General features: G+C 47.2%; 1 long non-coding RNA gene across 1 annotated transcript; it reads right to left on the reverse strand.

Moving 5' to 3' along the window:
- Positions 1 to 307: 307 nt before the first annotated feature.
- On the reverse strand, positions 308 to 20,080 carry LOC121139184. The gene is made up of 4 exons (XR_005876029.1): positions 19,947 to 20,080; positions 16,426 to 16,591; positions 1,497 to 1,761; positions 308 to 774 (listed from the first exon to the last, which is right to left on the reverse strand). It is a non-coding gene; the product is annotated as an uncharacterized LOC121139184 (long non-coding RNA).
- Positions 20,081 to 23,408: the final 3,328 nt, after the last annotated feature.

Genomic DNA, 23,408 nt, shown 5'->3' on the forward strand with positions numbered 1-23,408 from the left:
TGCAAGTAATATATCTGAGACACTTTAAATACACACACATATGGGGTTTTCACAAAAGAAAAAGATACATTCTGAAAGTGCACCAAACAACGCAATTTCCATCTAACCTACCACCAAACAAATTCAAATCCACATGTGGTCCAAGCTCGAGCAACATAGTGCCTTTTATATTTCTCTGACTTTTCAAAGCTGGCGTGTAGTTTTTTTTATGACACTGCCATTGGCCTTGCATGCCCGTTTTGGATTTTCATTGCCCTCTGCTAGTCCACTCTAACATGGCTAGAAATAATCAGGTATTCTGTCAAAGTATCTGTAAATCACATGCTTTCCTCTTTATTTTCAAACAGCAATAACACTTTCTTTTTCTACTTCAAAAAAAATTAAATATGGGACTGGCAAGATGGCTGAGTAGGCAGAGATGTCTGCTGTCGAGGCTTCTTGGAACCCCCGTTGGGGAAGGAGAGAAAAGATTGTTGCAAGTTCTGGTTGTCCTCAGACCTCCACACGTGCCCTGGGCGTCCTCACACACGTACACAATCAAATAAGCACACAATAAATAACAATAAATAAATGTGATAAAGAAAAACACGGTGCTTGGGGCCAAGGAGATGCTCAATGGTTAAGGGCACTGACTGCTCTTCCAGGGGACCTGGGTTTGATTCCCAGTGCCCACGTGATGACTCATTACTGTAGCTCCAGTCCGAAGGGATCTGACACCCTCTTCCGGCTCCCGAAGATACCAGGCATGTACGTTGTCCAGGCCATATAGGCAAACTGCCCACACATAAAACAAAAATAAATTTAAAAAACCCTACAAACAAACACCTATGATTTAACCTAACATATAGAAGAAATACATATACATATGGTCTTAAACGCTATAGTCATCACACTCTCCTAGCAGCGGGGAGCCCATGATCATGAAGGTGATCTTCTCAGAGAGGCTCATCCATTGCTCTGTGAGCCGCCGCATTTCCCCCATAATTTCTGATAGCTTTCACTCTCACCCGAAATATAAAAAGAAAGAAGAGCTATTCCTATTGGTATACGATTTTACAGTCACTCAAAACTATTATCATAAATGATTTACTACTAGAGTTCAAAATGCATGCATAATCTTATAATGGTATTGACACATAAATAATACAGAGTTACGGAAACAGGACCTTGATTATGTATTGCATTCACACCCACCCTGCCTCCCATTAAACCAAGAGTCTTTTTCCTTCTCTCCTCCCTTCCCTCTCTCCCTTGGAGGAGGCAGTTATCACGATATATGACTGACCTGGAATTCGCAATGTAGGATGAGGCTGACCTTGAACCCACGGAGATTTCCTGCCTCTGTCTCCCAAGCCCTGGGATTAACCCGGTACACCACCACACCCGACTCTAATCCCAGAGTTCAAAGCCAAAGGCCCAAACACGTCCAGCGGATGAAATCAAGACACTAATCGACGTATCCCACCATTAAGAATAAGTATAACTTCTTATCTTACCTTTTTAAAAATATGATTCCTTTTGGGTTTCAATGCAATAGCTTTTCAGATGTTTACCCCAAAACGACATCGCCGCAGTCTGGTTCGTTGTCAGGATCGGTTCTAACAGAGAGCGAGCTCCACACTTCCTGAAGCACGGCTCAGTCCCAGCCCGTATCCAACGCCGTGAACCAATGAAGAACTAGAACCTATGAGTATGAGCTTCCAAGGTAGCACCTTCAGGTGTTTACATTCACAGTTATTTTAATGTGTGCTGATTCATAAGCTGTAAAATGTAACACAAATCAAAACATTTATCTGAGACGTAGACATTACACTAGGTGGCGCTGTTTGGCCATGTGGCTACCTGGATTGGATCGGATCGTGTTTTTTTTTTTTTTTTTTTTTTTTTTTTTTTTAGTATTCTGAGGCAGGGTCTCTCTGTGTAGCCCGACTTTGCACTATGTCTGCTCTCAGACTTGAGGCTCTCCTCCAGGCCTTGTGTCTCGAGTGTCGGAATTACCGGTGTGAGCCACCACATCTGCTGCGCAATAGTTCCGTACTTGCCACAGTCCACTGTTAATCTGCAGATGCGCCAAGATAACTCGGTGCTTATGATTTCAAAGTAATCAGCTCTCAATTTAAAAGTAGAGGACGGCAGATGGCTACAAACAGAAAACCCACCCGTAATTCTATGATGCGGTAGCTTTCGGATTTCACTTTTCTACGGTTCGGGACCCTCTCTGAGCCAAGCCTGGGTCCCACCCCGACACCCCCCCCCAATAATTGCAAGCAGATTGACAATCTCATTGAGCTGTAGATATTTGTGGTTTTTCTCAATTTTTATTCTTATTTCTCCTCCTGCTACTAAGCTTTTCCTATTATTATTTTAGTTAGCACGGGTTGATGGCTTTCATTATGAATCTATCATCTCTCTAATCACTGTGTGTTGTTTTATTCACCTACCCACCTCTTCCATCCCTTTTCCCCTCTCATGCTGACCACCCTCCCCCAGAAGAGTTCCCCTTCCTCTTTTATGTCATAGCTGTAGCTATAGATATAGACTCAACAAATAAGACAAAACGTGTAACATTTTGTGTTGAAGTCCCCCATTTAACTGTCAGGAAAATGCTAATTAAAACTATATTGAGATTTTTTTCCTCACCACAGTCAAAATAACCACAAACTCTGGGAGGGGCGTTTCGTGGCAGCAATAGAAACCCCAAGACATCACTGGTTTCTTCATTCCTTTGGGCCCCGACTTCTATAGTCCCCCCTCAAGAACACATATGATTCTTATGTGAAAAACTGAGATATCTGTTTTTCCAAGCCTGGCTTATTTTACTTAACATGATGATGGTCTTCAGTTCCATCCATTTCCCCCGGAAAATCACATTATTTCATTCATCATCACAGCTGAACAAAGCTCCACTGTGTATAAATGCCGCATTTTTTCCGTGCCCTCTATTGTTAGGCATCTGGGCAGGTTCCTTTCTTAACTGTTGTGAGTAATTCAGCAGTGAACACGGACGCACAAATATCTCCACACTCTGCTGACGAAGCTTCTTCCAGGGGTTGTGTAGCGAGGGACCACTGGGTGATTCTACTCCAGTGTGTTGAGAAACCACACCGCACCAGTAATATACTCCCTTCAGCATGAATAAGCCACCCTCTTCAGCCGGTATCTGCCAGCATTTATTATTTGTTTTTCTGACTGGGGTGAGATGAAATCTGAACATAGTTTTAATTTGCATTTCCCTGACGGTCGAGGATGTTGAACATTTTCCCGTGTATTTATTGGGCAGCCTGGCTGCTCCTGTAATACAGAAACGGCCCTTGTTGATGCCGCCAACAATGTGTAGGCTGCCAAGCTCTGTTTCCCTGTCTGTGTCTCATGCTCCTCTCTGTGGCAGAGTTGTCCTGAACCGGTACCAGTGAGAACTGGCAGCTGATAGTGCACACTTCTTTCTCCTGCAGGGGCAGCAGGCAAAGAAGCCTGAAATCGGGTCATATTGGGGAGAGCATTTATCCATGGAAACCAGCTGTTGCTTCACGTCGGGCGGGGCCTTTCCCCTGATGGCCACTTGTTCAGTTTACCTGGCACTGAGGGATGGTGGGTACCGTCTTTGCCGCCCCGGGTCCTCTGACATCTTGGTGTCTCTGTATTAGCTGGCCCATTGCTTTTTGTTAGCGTGTTTCTGGAGTCTGGGTCTCTTCCTTTCAAATGCTAGCTAGCTTCAAAAGCACTCTTACCAATTCCCATGCATTTAAACGCTGCCGTTACACAGACCTCATTCAGATGGTTGCTTCTTTGCCCCAATTACCCTCTCTTGTTACCCGCCTGTCCTCTATTTAGACTCTTTCACCACTGAGCTACAAACCCTTCCTGTAGGAGTCTAACACCAAACCATGAGTTTGAATTGTGCCTCAAATGTGTGATCAGAGCAGAGTTCTAGACTTGACTGCATGAAGTTTCTCTCCCTTCTCCACCCCACCACTCTCTTGTTCAGTGAGAGGTTACCATGCACTCCTCTGGTTGAAAGCCAGAACCCAGAGAGTCCGCTGTAGTTCTCCTGATCTCTCATCTACTCAAGTCAACAGACCCTGCCATCTCTACCTCGTTGCTGGAGTCCTGCCTATCTTCGGCCCCAAATAAGCATGCAGAGACATATATGTGTTTATAAACTGTTGGCCGGTATCTAGGGCTTCTTATTGGCGGCTGCATGGCATGTCCTTGAGACGCCTCTCCGCCTCTCTCCCCGGCATTCTCCTCAACTCCTAGCCCCGCCCATCTTCCTGCCTCTATTGGCCAAGCAGTGTTTTCTTCATCCACCAATAAGAGAAACACATATGCAGAAGGACGTCCCCTTCACTGCCTCTCAGTTGTCTTTGACTGTGCGTGCTTGTGCTCACATGCTCACATGTGCACACACATACATTTTCTTCCCATCTCAACATGGGCTTCCATCATTCTTCAATTCAGCTGGTGTAAGAGCCCCTAAACCTGTATCTGGTCTTCAGTCCTTCCCTCCAGTTCACTCTCCATGGAGCAGTCTGTGTGAGTGACATCACACCCTTCTCTCCTCAGAGACTTCAAGAGGTCTTCAGTTTCATGTGCAGTTTAAGAACTCAATTTTCTGCTTTTATCTGCTTTTTGATCATCTCTTCAGTTTGAAGGGCGATCTCTAGATCCCCTTGTGTTCTGTTCAAGCCCTGGATGCTGGGCTCTCTAGGCCTTGAGCCTGATGAGCTCCTCTCTCCTTCACTAGCTGGGTCCTCTCAAATGTGCCCCTGTCTAAAAACGATCTCCTCCTTGAGCTTTCCGTACTTATCTCCTTCTTCCTTTAGTTATCAAATCAAATTGATTGGTTGATTATTGTTTTTTGTTTTTGAAACAGAGTCTTATTTGTTAGCCCAGGTTGAACTTCAACACACTAAAACCTCCCTGCCTCAGCCTCCTAGAGTGCTTAGATCACAGCCATACAGCACCACATCTGCTGTCAGGTGAGTTTAATGTGCCTTTGCCGTTGTCCTTTATGTGGTCCCCTTGTTTATTTTCTGGTGGAATCAGTGAATGTCCATGAATTAGGATTTCTGTAATAGGAGTAAGTAGTAAATAGGCATTAAAATTACTTTTGCTTGGGGCTGGGGAGTCGGCTCAGTCAGTAACGTGCTGGCTGCATACGTGTGAGGGTTCGAGTTTGGATTCCCGGCACGAAGTAAAAAGCTGAGCACAGAAACAGGCTTGCAATTCCAGTACTGGGGATAGAGACAGGAAACTCTTAGGGAGCTGGCTGGCGAGGCAGTCTAGCTGATCAGTGAGCTCCAGGTTGACTGAGAGACCCCGCCCCCCAAAATAAGATGGGGACCAAGACTGAAGAAGACACTCAATGTTGACCCATGTGCACATGTGCCCACCCCACATACAACACACACACACACACACACACACACACACATACACACACGCTTCTCAGCTGAGACGCAATGTAAAGTAAGTGTTTAATGGTGATTTTTATTTATTGTCACTATTTCTCAGTTTCATTTAGTTTAATTCTAGCATTCCAGAGCACCTGAATAAAGACCTTTGTCCTAAAGGAGGCAGTGCCACAGCCGGGACATTGTGGGCTCCCTGATCACACATGGGTAGCCCGAGATATGTAGACATCACCTTACCAGTGTAACGTATGTTCTCAAAGGGAGAGACCATCATGGAGAGTCATGATGATCCTCACAGGACAGAAAAGAGGAGCACAGATGAACCGTGAGAACCTGGTTTTCCCCGACAAACCCATGCACAGAGCACATTGGGATTTGGGCAGTTTGAGCAGTCAGAGCGATGTCCCCGAGGCTCTGGCTGGACACTTCTAAATTTAGTTCCTGGTTTGATTCAGAGAGTTCTGCAACTTTAATCTGGCGTTAAAAATGCAGCAGCTTGCTTAGAGCAGCAGGGAAGTGTGTGTGTGTGTGTGTGTGTGTAGGGATAGGGAAGTGTGAGAATATGAAAGTACAGGTGTGTGCACGCGTGTGAGCGTGTGTGTGCATGTGTGTGTGCGCAGTTGCGTGTTTGGGGGGACAAGGAAGTGTGAGGATGAGGAAGTGCAAGTGTGTGTGTGTGTGTGTGTGTGTGTGTGTGTGTGTGTGTGTGTGCAGGGACAGAGAGGTGCAGGGACAGGCCTGTACTCAGTATTTAAATAACGGGACTATGAAATCTGCTGGACAGTAAGGCAGCTGACTCTGCTGAGAGGCGTATAGCCTCGTCCATCGGGAATTCAAGTAACAGGAGTCCCAGCATGAGATTAAAGCCTTTTAAGGAGAGGTTTTTATTCAAATGCTCAGGAGAAGTGGCTCTGATGAGATCAATGGCGGTACTTACCTATGTGACCTGAAGGATGTCTGCCCAGGGGGCCTCCAAACAGTTAGGTCCTTCTAGCTAAACCACCAGGCTGCACCCTCTCTAGTCTTCTGACCTTCCTCCAAGAATTAGAGCAGAATTTTCTGGAATTGCATGCTCTATAATCTTTAAGCTGGCATGCTGTCTCATCCAGTGTGACCTTGCCGGGGTAAGGGGGGCCCCTGGGCATCATTTCACTATGCAGCTCAGAAATGTAGAGGCCAGAAATTCAAGAAGAGACTAGGAGCCCAACCTACTATATTTTTCTCAGGAAATTTACGATCTTGCCTGCCTGCTTTTCCAGGAATCCTGATGTGTGCTCTCAAGGGTCAGCCTGGGTCTATTTTGCAACTTCCATCAACACGTCCCTTTCTTAAGAGGGGTGATACAGAGTGGAGGCTTTGACTCTGATTTCCAGGAGCCTGTGCTCACTCAATTCTTCTAATCAATGGATATGAAAGGATTAGAAGCCCAGCTTTGCTAGAGGGCAGCTAAGGAGCCAAAAAGGAACCACGCAGACTCGATCTCTGAGATCCCCTCTCTTTCTCCTTCCCTCCCTCCCTCCCTCCCTCCCTCCTTCCTTCCTTGCTTCCTTCTGTCCATCCATCCATCCTTCCCTCCCTTCTCCCCTCTCTTTCTTTCTTTCTTTCTTTCTTTCTTTCTTTCTTTCTTTCTTTCTTTCTTTCTTTCTTTCCTTCCTTCCTTCTCATTCAAGGCAGGGCTGGTTGGGATCACACACATAAGCCGCAAACCCATCCATTCAAGAGCATGCATTGCAGGATTTCGAGGAACATTGAAGTTAGAAAAGATCCAACGACTAGCAGATGAAAACTGGTGAAGTAGCCCATCATAAATACTACGGACGGCACCGCCCTAGGCAGCATTCAGAGGAGACTCAGATGGACTCAGAGCTCCAGGATAAACTGGTAAATGAAAATGCGCTCTGTAGGACGGGGAGCACGCTGTGAGAGAGGCCATGTTCCATTGTGCATGTGTCCTACAGTCATGTGTACCTGCGTGTGAATGAGGGAAGCTGAGCAGACGGATGACTGACAGGGGCCGTGACACGAAAAATAAAATCCTAGAGACCGACACTGGGGTTCAAGCTTCAAGCTGAGGATCAGAGAAGCAAAGCAGCCAAGCTAGTAGCTCTCACCTCTACCCAGCTGAAATGGCAGTCCTGTCTCCACGAACCTGCAGAGGTAAAAGCTCTGAGTTCCTGTCTACTCCTCCTTATATCCTTTCCCTACCCAGCCGTATCCTCCTGTCTCCGCCTCCCTAGCGCTGGGATTAAAGGAGTGTGATCCCTAGTGGTGGGATCAAAGGCATGAGCTCTGTTCCTCTTCACTCTTCTGTAGGCCAGGGTGGCCTTGAACTCCATCTGCCTGTCTCCTGAGTCCTGCGTTTAAAGCTGTGTGCCACCACTGCCTGGCTAGTTCGTATGGCTGCCAGGATTAAAGGTGTGATATCACCGCTGCCTGACCTCTATAACTTGTGGCTGGCTTTGCTTTCTGGATCCTCAGGAAAGCTTTAATCAAATGTAAACAATGTATCACCACAGGTGTAGCTCCTTGAGCATGCCTCGAAGCCCTGTGGGCTAAAAGCCTGCTCCCCAGTTTCAGGTAGCCGAGACTGCACCCCAAAGGGACTGAAATTCTGCGAGCTCTCTCTCTCTTTTTTCTCCCCTCTTGTTTCTCAGCCATAAGGTTAAGAGTCCCACTCTGCCACCCATTCCTGCTAGGACACTTTGCCTGCCACAAGCCTAGAGCGACAGGGCCGACTGACCATGGACTGGCTTCTCCAAAGCCACGAGCCACAGCGGAGGTTTCACCTGTGACACTACTGACGAGTTTGCTATAAGGACAGTGTGGCGGTTTAAAATAAAATGGCCCCCATGGGGAGTGGCACAGTTGGGAGGCGTGGCCTTGTTGCAATAGGCGTGGCCTTGTTGGAGGAAGTGTGCCACTGTGGGGTGGGCTTTGAGGTCTCACATACATGCTCAAGACACCGACCAGTGTCAGAGACCACTTCCTGTTGCCTGAAAGATGTGGGACTCTCAAGCTGCTTCTCAACACCATTTTATGCCTGCTTGTGGCCATGTCCCTTCCCGATGATGGACTAAACCTCTGAAACTGTAAGAGAGCCATCCAAAATTGTTTTCCTTTATAAGAGTGGCTGTGGCTGGGTGGTGGTGGTGCACGCCTTTAATCCCGGCACTCGGGAGGGAGAGCCAGGTGGATCTCTGTGAGTTCGAAACCAGCCTGGTCTACAGAGTGAGTTCCAGGACAGCCTCCAAAGACAAAAACCGGAAAAAAAAAAAAAGAGTTGCTGTGGCCATGGTGCTAGAAACCCTCACTAAGACAGAAGTTGGTACCGGGGACTGGGGTATTGCTGTGATAGGCCTGACCAGGTTTTTGTTTGGAGGAACGTGGACTTTGGTTCTTTGGGTTTGGAGAGCAGTGGAATGCTTTAAGCACTGTGTAATGGGCTGCACAGGGCACGGAAGATTTGAACTGTGGGGCTGGCTCAAGAGGTTTCAGGGGCAAGGCAAGGTATTTTAGTATGTCCCCTGATAATTCTTCTGGTATCTTGGTGGAAAACACAGTTACTTTTCGCCCTTGTCCAAAAAGTCTGCCTGAGACTAAAGTGAAGAGATCTGGATTAATTGCATTGGCAGAGGCAATATCAAAACGGCCTAGTACAGATTCTGTTGTGTGGTTACTAGCGTTAGTTCTAATGAAGATTTATAATGAAAGGGAGCAAGCTGAGTACATAAAAATACAAAATGTACAGATTGAGAAAAGGGGCACCAGGAAGTGGACTAGAACTAAACCCTGTGTTCTAGGAGATAAACAGAGTAGGAAATGGAATAAAGGGAGTGGTGACCTCTGGGCAAGACCCCACCCAGCTAAGTTTCAAACTCATGAAAAGGAATGGAAGAAAAGCTTACGGCCAGGTATGGTGGCGCAGGACTTTAATCCCAGTGCTGGGATAGCAGAGGCTGGTGAGTCTCCGAGTTTGAGGTCAGCCTGGTCCACAGAGCAAACACAAGGGCTGCTGGGTTCAGGCAGTGAAGGTATCCGCCAAAAACAGAAAGCTGGCGAAGATGAAATTGAATGAGGGGACCACGTTGCAGCTCCAAACAAGCCTCGTGACGCTGGATTTAGGGTAAAGGATAGAAGAAACAGGGTATGGACTTTGCCTCTGCCGCTAAGGAAAAGCTGCTGAGGCCAGGCATGTGTCAGGGCGTCCTTGAATGGAGGCCTGGTGGACAGGACATTGTGTGAAGCTGTGAAGGTGAAGCCTTGGAGAATTCAGGATGTTAGAGATGCCAGAGCCGTGGGATGCATGTCGTGGAGCGCTGCTGACAGGGAGTGGGACCAGCCCAAGACAAAGAAGCGTGTCGCAGTCAACAAAGCTGAAAGGAGGTGGAGATCTGAAGAGCGCTTTGACATCAGACGCCAAGATGTAGGGTTTGAAGTCTGCCCCGCTGGCTTTTGGTCTTGCTTTGGTCCAGTATTTCCTCATCAGGTTCCCTTTCCCGTGTTTTGGAATGTGATAATATATCCTGTGCTGCTCTGTGTTGGGAGTATGGGATCTGGTTTTGACTTTGATTTTATAGGAGATTACAGCTACAGGACTGCATGAACCTCAGAAGAGGCTTTATACCTTGGACGTTAAACATTGCTGGGACTGTGATAGACTATGGGAGCTTTTTAAGATGGACTGAACGTAGTTTTTGCTGTATGATATGGTTACAAGCCTTTGCGAGTTAGTGAGCGGAATATCATGGTTTGAAAGAAAATGGCCCCAAAGGAGCGGCACTATTAGGAGGCGTGGCCTTGTTGGAGGAAGTGTGTCACTGTGGAGGCAGGATTCTCAAGATACTGCCCAGGGTTGGAGACTGCTTCCTGTTGCCTGCAAGTCAAGCTGTGGGACCCTCACCTACCTCTCCGGCGCCACATCTGCCTGCACGCCTCCTTGTTCCCGCCATGATGATGTCGGACTGAATCTCTGAACTGTAAGCCACCCAGTGAAATGCTTTCCTTCATACGAGGTTTTGCTGTGATCATGGTGTCTCTTCCCGGCAATAGAAACCCTTACAAAGACAGACGGCCAGCCGACCAACACACCATCTCTTTTCCAGAGAAGAAAGTAGAAGTTGGGTTTTGCCGTTTTCTGAATGTTTGCTTCCAGTTGCCGGGACTGTCAGCTTGTCCTGCCGTGCGTGGCTTTTCTGGTATCATTTGAACTACACTTTCTGTAAATCATTCCCCCCCCTCCGCCCCCCCGTAGCTGCAAGGACATCTGACCCACCACGATGGTCTGTATCTTACCTAGAAGCAAAGGTCAGAAATCGACCTGCAATAAAATCTTTTGAGAGGGCATTTCTTAAAATCGAGTCTTCTTGCATAAAAGCCCCTCAAAGTAAGATTAGTAAAACTAAACCTCTTCTTTTAAAAAAAGCGTCTGAAGCACTTGTCAAGCAGGCATCGTGCCCACGTGGGGTTCAGGCCTCCGTGATTGTCCCCAACCCTGGGACAAAATTGCGCTCAACAGAGAAGGGCGCAAACCCAGCTTTTGGAGGCTGAATTCAACTGTAAAGCAGCATAGAACCAACACAAAGAAGCTGATGCTGACTCCTGGGTGACACAGGCTGGAGACTTTGGGCCCTGACACTTGTGAGGGGGGAATCAGTTTTTACCTCCACCCTGAGCCATTAACTGATCTTGCCCTGTATCATGGCTTGTTTTAATCTCCCAGCTGGAAAGCCTGGAACTGAAACCCTAGCCCAGTGTTTATAATCATGATTACTGTTATTTATTTTCACACGGTCTGGAGGCTAGAAGTCTATAACCAAATTGCCAGCACAGACCTATGCTGGGGAGAATCCTTTCTGGATTGTTGACGGCCATCATGCTTGCTGTGTTCTCAGGAATCAAAGCGAGCAGGCTTGCCTGTCTCTTCATGCGGGGTTAGGGGCAAACCCAGGGCTTGTGCTTGCCGGGTGACCATTCCCCCCCCCTGAGCTCTGTCCCAGTCCATTATCTTGCATTGCCATTAGACTTTTCATAGTTTCCATCTCTTTGCTGAAATTCCCTCTCTTATCATTGTCAACGTTCCCCCACCAGATCGTTTAATGTATTATTATAGCTAGTTTTAATTCCTTTTCCAATGATTCCAATACCCAGATCATATTCAAATCCACGTCTGTTGATTCTAGCTGGTATAATTTCCTTCCCTTCTGAACAGTTTTCTCCAGCGTTCTTATTGTACAGGCCAGCAGAGGGCGCCAGGCCTCACACAGGGCAGCAGAGGACACCATGCCTCACACGGGCCAGCAGAGGGCGCCACGCCTCACACTGGCCAGCAAGAGGATGGGCCAGAGTAGACCTTTCAAGACATGCAGTCCCCTCCCCACAGCTAGGTCCCATTTCCCAATAAGCCCACTGAACTATGAGCTGATCAGTGGATTCATTGATAAGGTTAGCACAGCGCTGATCTAATTGCCTCTGAAACCATGAGTCCAAATTAGCTCTGCCTTTTCTAAGTTGTCTTCCTCAGCTGCTGCAGGACAGTGTTCTGTCACCTTGATGTAAGCCAGGTTCATTTGAGAAGAGGGAGTCTCAGTTGAGGAGCCTCTACACAAATGGCCAAGGCGTGGGAGGCCTCAGGCCACGGTGAGCGGCACCATCCCTGGCATGGTGGCCATGGGATGCATAATAAAGCAGGCTGAGCAAGCCAAGGGGAGCAAGCTGTAGGTAGCATGTCTCCACAGCCTCTGCATTAACTCCTGCCCCCGGGTTCCTGCCTGGAGTTCTTGTCCCGTGTTCCTCTGATGACCATCTGTAACGCGGAAATGTGAGCCAAACAAACCTTTTTCTCTTCACAGAAAACAAACTGGAACACGGGCATCTTGCCACAGCTCTATGACATCTATAGAGAGAGCCAAAGCATTTCTTTTCTCCTTATATCCTTGCCTTGTTTTTTTTTTTCTTTCCAATAGGTGAGCATAGTTGAGTTACATCATCACTGTTGTCTGCTAGTGACAGTCTGTCTGTCTGTCTGCCATTCTGAGCCTGTGCTAATGACTGGCTCGTCTTTGGGCTTTGGGGTACATTTTCCTTGGCATCTTCAGCCAATTTTTTTTTCCTGGATGCTGAGTACTGTAGCCATTGCTTTGTTGAATGCTTAATTTTATTCCTTATTTCCTTCATTCTAGTAAGCTGTTAAGGTCTTTTCCAATCAGTTTGCTTTTCCAGGGCTTTAAAATTAAGGAGGAGGGTAAATCACTCTGGCAATATTTGAGCTTCCCTGTCCAAGCGTGACTTCTGAGGGCCTTTCCCACCTCCCTGCCCACTCAACTTCATGCTCTCTGTTTCTCAAAAAAAAAAAAAGATGAATAACAAATAAAAATTAAAAACCAAAGGAAAAAAGAAAGAAAATCAAAACAAAGAAAATAAGACAAAATATAAAGACAAAAATGAGGTATGCAAAAGATGGACTCTATCCTGGTTCCTAGGCGTGGAGCTTACCCTGGAGTGTGGTTAAGATACCCAGAGATGCTTTGATCGAGAAAACTGCTCCTCCTTTCCCGTTGGGTACCAATTACAAACAGCTTCCTGGTCAGAGTTGGGTCTTTGTGTCCTCCTCCCCTTCCCAGTGCTGGGGTTCTGTCTGGTTTGAACCTGTGCAGGTCCCGTGTGCGCTGTCACGGTCTCTGCGAGTCCATACGTGCATCGGTCCTGCTGCGTCAGGAAGACGCCGTTTCCTTGGAGCCGTCCTCCATCTCTGGCTCTGAGGTTCTGTCTCCCTCCTCTCCCGCACAGACCCCTGAGCCTCGATGGGAAGGGTTTGACGAAGGCCTCCCATTTAGGGCCGAGTGCTCCATATCATTTAAAGTCTATAAACTGTCTATTCTAGTTTTTTGAGGCTTAATTTCTTTAAGATATAACATATGTCCCAAATACTGAAAAGGTGACTATCTTTGCACCTTTTGAGGGGTGATTACTAATCCTGCTCCGGCAAGGCACCGCAGCAGGTGTCCATATGTTATAAGCAAGACTTCTTCATTCTCGTGCGCAAGTAGAATATCGTCCCTATAATAAGAGATATAAACCTGTGGAAACTGGTCTCTAATAAGTTGTGTGGCTTGAGCCACAAACTTCTGGCACAATGTTGCACTATCAGCCACGCCCTGGGGCAAGACCTTCCAATGGTATCTCCTCATGGGTTCTTTGAAATTAACTGTTGTAACAGTAACTGTGAATCTACAACAATCTTGGGGAGCTAAAGGTGTGGCATAAAAAAACCCTTTAAATCTGAAACAATCCTATAGGTTTCTTTTGGTAAGGCTGAAGGAGAAGGCAGTCCTAGCTATAAAGCTCTCATCAGCTGCGTGGTCTCATTTGCATTTTTAGACACCTGGGTGGGCAGGGTCTAGCAGAGAGGCAGTTTCCTGAGGCTTCATGGTTTCGTTAACTTTTTAAAAAGTTCCACATCAATCTCTATTATTTAGATTTCTTTTTTAAACTATGAAAGTAGGAGAATTCCTGCATCTTCTCCTCTGCTAAAGGTTATTGAACCAATCATATAGGCTCTTTGGACTTGTGGGTCATGCTGCCTGGCATAGCTCACCAAACCTTCTTGTTAAGTCACTGTCTGACCTGGTGCCCTTTTTGACTACATCCAAAGTAATTCCAAGGAGGTCCTGTGCCCCTCCTTTTCCCTGGACCATGATTAGTTTATTGGAATAAAACATCCCTGACTGAAATCCACTTGGTGTGGTCGCTGAATGTCCTTCCTGAACAATAGAATACGTAACTTGGAGATAGTTACCTGATGTTTTGGGTATTGAGAAGGTAATTGTGTTTGCTTGTTCTTTGTATCTTGGTAAAGAAGTCTTTTGCCTTCTCCCCTCTTTTGATGGGGTGTAAAAAGACTGTATGTAATAAACATGGGTGATTCAGTATTTACTGTGGGACTTGCCATGTCCCACAGACATGGGCAAGGAAAGGGATGCTTTAAAAATATCTATTCTCCCCTCACCCGTGTGTGTGTGTGTGTGTGTGTGTGTGTGTGTGTGTGTGTGTGTTACATGTCAGTGTGTTAAGAGAAGCTTTTTCTTTGAGAGAAGCCTTCCCACCAGCTTGGTTCCAGAGCCGCATCAGTCCCAAATAAACACACAGGAGGCTATATTAATTATGAAGCTGTTGGCCTTGCTTGTTTCTTACTGGCTAGCTCTGACTTAAGTAATTACCCCATAATTGTTAATCTAAGTATGTCTCTTACCGGAGAGGTTTCCGGGCTTCCTACCCCAATGGTGTTACATCTTGAACTCTCTTGTGTTTCTCCTTCCCAGAATCCTCCTGGACTCCTAGCCCCACCTATCTAGATTCCTATTGGCCAGCAGTAATTTATTGACATATACACAGGACTTCCCCAACATCAGTGGGTATCCACAGAGGCCAGAAGGAGGAGTCAGACCCCATGGAGTTGGAATTATAGGTCATTTGAACAGCTGACATGGATACTAGGAACTGAATTCGGGTTCTCTGAAAGACAGCCAGACCTCTTAACAGGAAGAGCCATTTGGACAAGAAACTGCTCTTGCCCTGACTGCTTGACAGCACGCTGTCTAAACTAGACAAGCAGGTTACAGAGAGAAGTGATTGCTGAACTGGTCAAGAGACAGGATGGTCCTTCAAGTTTCCTGCTGCATCAAAACCTCTACCAGACACTCTGAGCCTATGGACTGAAGATGGATGCCCCAATGTTACAGAGGAACTTGGGTGACTGTCCAGGCAGTGAGGAGTCTCTGTCAATTCTAGAGTTTATATATTATCCTTCTGGGGTTTTTGGTGGAGTTAAAGACAGATAATTATGGTTATGGTTTTCCTTAGTTATGATAAAAGATAAGTTACGTATAAAACTTTAGACTCACCAAGATAGGAAAATGATAGAATATTTTCTTTAAATTTTGCCAAATGTTAATGGACTAAATAGTGTTAACTACAGTTCTTGCTTGATAACTTTTGTTTTATATAATTTTACTGTGTTAAAGATAAAACCTTGCTTTTTAGTTAGAGAGAAAAGAGGAGATAATGGGGGAAGTCCTTCTGTTTGCCATGAGTGTATGTTTCTTTGATGAATCAAGCTGTTTCAGCCAATGGGCAGGCAGGATGTAGCCAGGCAGGAAGGATAGGTGGAGCTACTAGACCAGGAGAATTCTGGGAAGAGGAATGTGAGTCGCCAAGGAGATGCCATGCAGTCGCTGAAGGAGTAACATGCCAGAGCATTACGGGTAAGCCACAGCCTCGTGGCAATACATAGTTTAATAGAAATGGGTTAATAATTAAGAGAGAGCTAGCCAATAGGAAGCCTGAGTCATTGGCCAAACAGTTTCTAATTAATAGAAGCCTCTGTGTGTTCATTTGGAACTCAATGGCTGTGAGACCAGGAGGGACAGAGACCTTCAGCATCAACTTGCCACCCCTCCCTCCTCGAGGACGCTTTTTATAGAGTTTTGCTTTGTTTTCTTGAGAGCCTGAGATTCCACCAACCTGAGGTCACCTAGCCTCCCCTGGAGGCGTGGCTTGTCAAAGAGCCTGAGAGTCACCCTCTCTACCCTGTGTGCTTAACCTGAGATCCGTTCCTTCCTTGTTGGAGTTCCTCGTTGTCTACGACACGGAGGGCACCAAAAAGGAGTTTGATGCGACACTATGAAGGCCTTTTTACTAGAAGTTCCACATACATCAGGGTTATCCTCACGCTGCCTGTAAGACGCTCAGGTTAAGAATGAGAAGTGACAGCAACAGCTGAACGCCGTGGGAGTGAAAATCAATATTCAGTCGTTTACAGACAGAGAGCATGAATAATGCACACTAGCTCTCTTCCATTCAAAGTTGAAAGCATGCTTTTGGCAAGAGTCAAAGTAGCTAACCACGCCCACCCCAAGATTGGATTATTCGTCTTCTTTGGTTCAATCCAAATTCCTCCAGTCTATAGTATAGAATTTGCAGCATAGCATTTATTAGCCTTTAAGATGGCACTCACCATGTTTCCAGGGATATCTTGTTCTTTCCAGCTTGCTTGCGCCGCAGTTACTATTTCAGGAGAGACTGTCTTGATTCTCACAGGTTGGAAGAATTAGTTCTTAGATGTCTAACACTTCAGATGTTCTGGAAGGTGACTGGCTCTCAGGGCATTCCGCAGTAGCTTGCTGCAAAGTAGAAGTCAGTGGGGCTGGGGAGACGGCTCAGGGGGTAAACGCTTGCCCAGAAGCAAGAACCCCTGTTCAGGCCCCGGAGCCCACATAAAAGCTGGTGTGGGCATGCGTCTGAGTCCAGCACTGGGGTTGGGGAGGGGACAGGTAGATCCCATCCACCAACCCAGTGCAGTGGAAACAGTGAGCTCTAGGTTCAATGAAGAGACCCTGTCTCACAAAATAAGGCGGAGGGTAAGAGAGGAAGACATCTGATACCGACTTCTGACACCCATTGATGCACATATGTGTGAGCATGTACATACACACACACACACACACACATGCACACACACGCGCACACACACATGCACACACACACACATGCACACATGCACACACTAAACAAACAAAGATATATAAACCAACCATATGTATTTTAAAACTGAGAAGTGGTACTAACCCTGAAGAAAAATTACTCCAGCTAATGATCATCTCTGACAATAAACCTATTTTTTAACTGCTAGGTCCTGAGTACACATGTCCTTCAGCGTCCTTGGGAGACTAGTTCCAGTGTCCCTTGGAGTGGATAGTCAAAATTCTTATATTAAATGCTGTCATAGCTGCATGCAAACTATGCATTTCTGCCTGTGTTCTTTAAACCATTTCCAGCTTAGTTCTTAGTTGTAATAACTAATGCAATGTAAAATGATATATTAGGTCATTTAAGGCAAAAAAAAAACCCAACCCATATGCATGTTCAATGCAAACACATTTTTTTTCTCTTCAGAGGAGTTCTGCTATGTAGCACCAGCTGGCCTTGAACTCATGATCCTCTTGCTCTGGCCTCCCGGGTGCTGGGACTACAGGCATGTGCCACCGAGTATGATGAGATACAGCTGTTCTGTTCAATAGTCATGGCTCACATTTGGTTGATTCCATGGACGTGAAACCTAGAGCTAAGTTGAGGGCTGACTATCCTTGCTCTCTGCCTAAAAACGCTGCGTACATTGCCTTATTCCAGACATAGCTAGGAGCATATTTTATGACCATCTGTGTGGTCTATTATAAGTACCTTAAGGACATGAGGGTAAGATCTGCTTGTACTGTATCTGTGGTTGTACAATGAAGCTACAAAGTCCAGAATGACTACGGCAAATGAAGAAAGAGACTGGTAGGTGTCATCACAAGGATAAGGGGTAGGCAGGCACCCAGTTCTGGGACCTCTGTCTCTGGGTCACACCCCCCTCTACTGCATGCTCTGTAACATCCTTGCAGAACTAAGTCAGTTCAGCAGCACTGCAGTGTTCATGGGATTTTTCACAGTGCTTTGGGGAAAGAGAACACACAACTCGGATGCTTGAACAGCCACGTAAGACAAGTGTTTCGGACAGTTGTGTGTCTGGTACAAATAGGCGTTTCTGAGAACACACGTAAGCTGAGAGGCCAGTGCGCCCTGAAGCATCCAGGGACCATTTTATGAGATGGCTTATGGGATAATTTGGGTGTGGAGGAAGGCATCTGCAAAGGATAGTGAGGGTGAAGAAAGGCAGGAGACAATGAACATCATTATTGAGAACTGTCCGCGGAGAAAGTAGCCAGGTTGCGTGTTTGGGCAGCAGCTAGAGGTGACACAGGAGAAACGGGCACGCGCAGTGTACAAAGGTTCTTAACATTCCAGAAGACGCGGCTCTTTTGGACATGGGCCATGCCTGTTTTTGCTCACTGTTGTGGCCCTACTTCCTGACACAAAGACTGGCACGTAGTATATGCTCACTAAATCTCCGTTGGAGGAATTGCTCTGCTGAAATTCGCTGGACGAAATACTTAGGCTGTCTAGAGAGCGGAGCGGGGAGGGAGGGGGTAAGGGGGTGGACAGCCTGCAGGTTTTGGAGTTATGACCATGTCCCGAGTAGAAGAGCTATTCTCAGGGCAGCAGACAACATAAAGCAATGGAGGGAGAGGCCGGGCACGCAGGCTGCCCTGTAACCACTCAGGTGGTAAGGGTTCGTAGCTAGGTGAGGACAGAGCGGAAGAAAGCCATCTTGAGATGACCCGTTGGCCACTTCTCTGTCTAGAAGGCAGATGGGACGTCATCAAGGCGACAGACAATAAGTGATTTTAGTTGCAGAGTTTAGGGGTTGCTATTGAGGTTTGCAACTTTCTTTTCTCATTATGTCTTTTTTGTTTGTTTTCTAACACTTCCCTCTCCACAGGATCGTATGACTGGGCTTCCTCCGATTATCTACCAATTATTTTTCCTAGGATTGTGTCCACCTGTTTTTTTTTTTTTTGAACATTTCTGAATCGCCGAACCATTATCATGAACTGCTAAGAACTGCTCCACAGTCAGGGTCAACCTCCCCCCAGGTGCCCCTGGAATCCTGCCTCCGGTCGGGCGCGGCAGCACTTATGATAGGAAAGGCATAGAATTACTCCTGACGCTGTCTCTGGGACCAAGGCTAGAAGCTGGAGAGCCTTCAGTGACAGCAGTCCTCCCCCCAACCCCCCACCCGCATCACCACCACCAGGGACGCGGGTCCAGAGTGTGGACCGCACAGCACCTTGCTCAGGAACAAAGCTCCGCCTGGAGCGACAGCCTAGCGGGCAGTGCATCCCCAGCAGCCACTGGACCCGAGTGGGCCCGGCCTGCCCACGGGCACCGGGCGGGGGAGCCGGCCCCGCCCAGCCGGCCCTAGCTGTCAGCAGCGCCGCGCCCTGCGGATCCCAGCCGGCCCGCCCGCCCGCCCGGCTGCCCGGAGCGCGGAGCAGGTGTCCTGCGGGAGGCGTCCGCCCGGGGCTGGGGAGTCGCGAGCCCCTGTGTGCGCGCGTGTGATCTCGGGATCCTATCCTCCCCCACGCCCTGCGGGTTTCTCCTCTCCCTCCTGATTCTGCTGCGGCTGCCTGAGCCATGTCCACCCGAGGTGAGTGGGGACCGGGTGGCATGGTGCGTGGACCCAGCGCCGGATCTGGAGCAGGGCGCACTGGACAGGTGCCCGAGGTTAAGGGTCTGCGAGAGCCGCGCTGGCCCCAACCGGGCCTGAAACTTTGGTAGCGGCTACCCCGGGCTCCTAGGCTGGGAAAGGAAGCGCTCGCCCTTGACCTTGATCGCCGGATGTGGGCGAAGCCTGAGGGCCAAGGTCCGGTGCCCAGCCCACCTGTACTAACTGCGCCTCTGGGCTGGGAGGGCGTGGGGGATGGGCCGGCCACTGCCAATCTTGAGTAAGAGCTGTGTAAGGACTGGCTGGGAGGAAGAGGCATTTTTCCTCTTGTTACCATTTTGTAGCTCAGTTATGGAAGAAATCCAGGGCTCGATGCAGCAAGATTTAGAGCTGCAAGGTTCATACTCCATTTAAAAAAAAAGTAAATTTACCTGTATTAACCTTTGCCTGGAGTCGATTTTTCTTGCCCTACCCGTTCTGATCCAGAGCGGAAATAATTACCGCAGGTGAAATGGAAGGATGAAAAAGAAAGGGGAAAAAAATCAGAAACGCTTTTCAGGCAGGAGTGAAGGGAATGCATTTCTTGCCATCTGGAGCCAGCAGTGATGCCTGGGAGAGTGAGTTAGTCATAGCTCAGCGGCTATGAGTGAAATATTAAAGAGATCAAGCCATTGTGCAGCTCACAAGCAATTGACATGAAGTGTCTTGGTTGCTTTGTCATAAGCATTGAAGGAAAATATTGATTATTTTTAGAAGGTGTATTTGCAAAGCAGTGACTTCGGCTTCTCTGACTGCCCTTGAAGCAACTTGTGACAGGTTGCAGAGCTGGGGCCTCTGAATTCCGAAGCTCTGGCCCTTTCTGTAGAGGGAGAAAGTTAGGAATTCAAATGCATCGTTAGATAATTAAACGCTCCTTTTGGGGGGGCTGCCCGGGATTATCATAAGTAACCTTTATTCAGAATGCTTAAAATCTGCTTTGCAGGATCTGATCTTTGATTGATGGTCTTTCTTGCAATGCCGTCATTCACCTTCGTATCTAGAAATGGGTTGGAGGGACCAGGATTTACGTTGTAGACCCTCGGACTATAGTGGTGACATGAGGCCCTGAGTTACGACTAACCTAATCGTGGCCAACGCTTTGTGTGTGTTAGGGATGGAGGAGGGAAAATGGGTGAACACTGTGTGGAAGGCCCTTGGGCGGGGCTCTCCTGTGGCCCCAGGGACTCTGAAGCCCAGGCTTTCAGCCCTGACCTTTGTGCTTAGTAAGGACAGCAAGGAGCACGAGGGAGAAATCTGTCAGAAGTTGTAAAACTCTCTTGGGTACGAGTCCAGTTGACTTGGTTCCATATGCCACTGAAGCCTCTTCCGGCAAAGCCTCAGGGACCCCTGGAAACCTTGATGTGTCCTGGGGAGCATCCAACCCATGACACCGTCGATTTCACATGGTCCGTGTGGTTTATGATCTGGGGCGTCATATGGAGATAGCCCAGTGACTAAAAGTGCTACATCACAGACAGTACATCACAGACAGAACCTGCTTTCCCGAGTGTCTCGGAGCCTGCTTCCAGTCACGGTGATCTCCTGTTTCCCTGTCAAGCCCATGCTGGTAGCCGTGATGCTTGGTTTTAACTGTCAGCTTGGCATACCCTGGAATAGTTGGGAAGAGAATCTGAAGGGATTGTCTGTATCAGACTGTGGATGCGTGGGGGGGGGCATCTTGATTATTAATTGATATGAGCAGACACACCCCGAGTACCCGAGGTACCACTCCACGGGCGGGGCCCTGATCCGTGTAACAGTGAACAGAGCCAGCTGCGCACGAGAGAGCACACTCCCGTGCATTCGTTCCTTCTCTGGCCTTGTGCTTTAAGTTCCTGCCTTGACTTCCCCACAGTAATGAGCTCTGTGATCACGACCCAAAAAGCAAAAAACAAAAACAAAAACCCTTCCTCCTTTAAGTTGCCCTGGCCAGGGTATTTTGTCACGGCCACAGCAACGAGACAGAGAGACGATCTTACATCCTGTAGCATGAGGTCTGACTAAACATTCGGGGAAAGACGTCACACCAAATACTAGGTACTGAGCCTTGTTATTATTTTTGTTTTGTCAGACATTCACATCTGTCATGTAACCCCATCCCTTTAATAACACAAGGAGGGAGGGGTGCTAGCATGAACTCCCGTTTTACAGAAGGAGCCGAGGCTTTTGGATCTGTCGTGTTTGGTGGCCATCCTTCACTGGCTGGTGAGTGGGAGATCCAGCTCCCGGTCCAACGCTGTCTGACTCCTTTGACCAGAGTTTCACAAACATCTTCACGGGTGTTTTGTGACATCAGCAGGGGAGGGAACCATGACTGCCTGTGCTTCGTGATAGTCATGTGACTCTCCCATTCTGCCTCCTCGTTTCTAGCTTGAGGACCAATTCATAGATGTTATCAAAGTCCTAGGGATCTTACTGTGTCTTTGCAAAGTACTGTTACGTACAGTTGCTCTAAATGATGAGTGGATGTGCGCTTGCTGAAGTAGCTCTTCTGGGATCTTCAAACACATCAAAACTGTGCCTGCTGTCGTCTGTGAGCGGCCCTGGGTTTGGTCAGTGTAACGTGTCGTCTTCCCGCCAGGCGCTTGAGTCCCACTCCTGTCTCAGCCCCCAAACGACACACGAGACACTGTATTAATTATGAAGCTGTTGGCCATTTGCTTTGATTTCTTATCTGACTAGCTCTGACTTAATTGTTTAACCAAAACTGCTAGCCTCAGTATTTCCACATGATCTTTTCTCACCCGAGAAAGGGTCCGGACCTCTTACTTCTCCCTCGTCCTACATCGTGACTGACTGTGACTCTGTTTCCTAGAATCCTCCTCGACTCCTAGTCCCACCTGTCTTGCTTCCCTATTGGCCAACAGTGCTTTATTCATTAACCAGAGAGAGACAGACAGACACACAGAAGGATTTACCCATCAGGTCAATCCTGTGTCTGCTGTCATCTTTACATGTGAAGGTAGAGACTAAACCCCAGGACCAGAAAGTTAATGTGTCTGTTTAAATATACAGACAATAAACAGTGAGGTCTTTAACTCTGGGAAATATAAATCCCATTGATCTAAAAAATATTGGTGTCTGTATATTTTTAGTATCCAGCATTGCAGGTTATGGTGAGAGAGTAAAACTTCAAAAAACAAAACAAAACAAAAAAACAAAGACCCCCCAACAAGCCAGAAACACTGACAATAAATTGGATTGCAATAGGAAAACAACTTCGTTAAAAAAATTTAGAGAGAAAAACCGAACTCTTTGCTAATTAAGACATATGGAGCATATGCTAAAATTAAATCCACTATTAAACTAACAATTAGTGTTTCCACTCCTGTGGCAGTGTAAGCTAAGCTGTTTCCATCAATGGTCCCTTCAAATAGTCCCATTGGACTTGTAACCCGGTGGTGTGTTTTTTTTATCACTGGAGACCAGAGTGCATTCATCATGTTCTGTTTCTGGGCTCACCATCTAGAAGAAATGGCCACACTAAGTAGAGTTTCCAGTCTTGGGGAGGATCTTCTAGCTGGTCTTTTTAAAAGGCTGATTTAGCAGGTTTTGTTCCAGATCTAATGGATCGTATCCTGCAAAGGCAGAGTCCTTGAGCACACAGATTCCCATGTTCTCCTAAGTATTGTTAGATAAGAGTGAGATTCCCCAAAGTTTAGGATTCTCAGGAAACCATTTTTGGACACCAGCACTTTGTACTAGAGCTGCCAAACACAGATATTCAGGGGGGGAAGGACTGGGAGGTATTTCAGCCAGTAAAGAAAGCACTTGCCACAAGCAGAGAACCTGAACTCGGATCTCCCGCACTCATACAAACAGCTAGGCCTAGGCATCCAGCAGCAGTTTGCCAC

This window comes from Mesocricetus auratus, unplaced genomic scaffold, assembly GCF_017639785.1.
Source record: "Mesocricetus auratus isolate SY011 unplaced genomic scaffold, BCM_Maur_2.0 Super-Scaffold_4256, whole genome shotgun sequence".
Classification (NCBI taxonomy): Eukaryota; Metazoa; Chordata; class Mammalia; order Rodentia; family Cricetidae; genus Mesocricetus; species Mesocricetus auratus.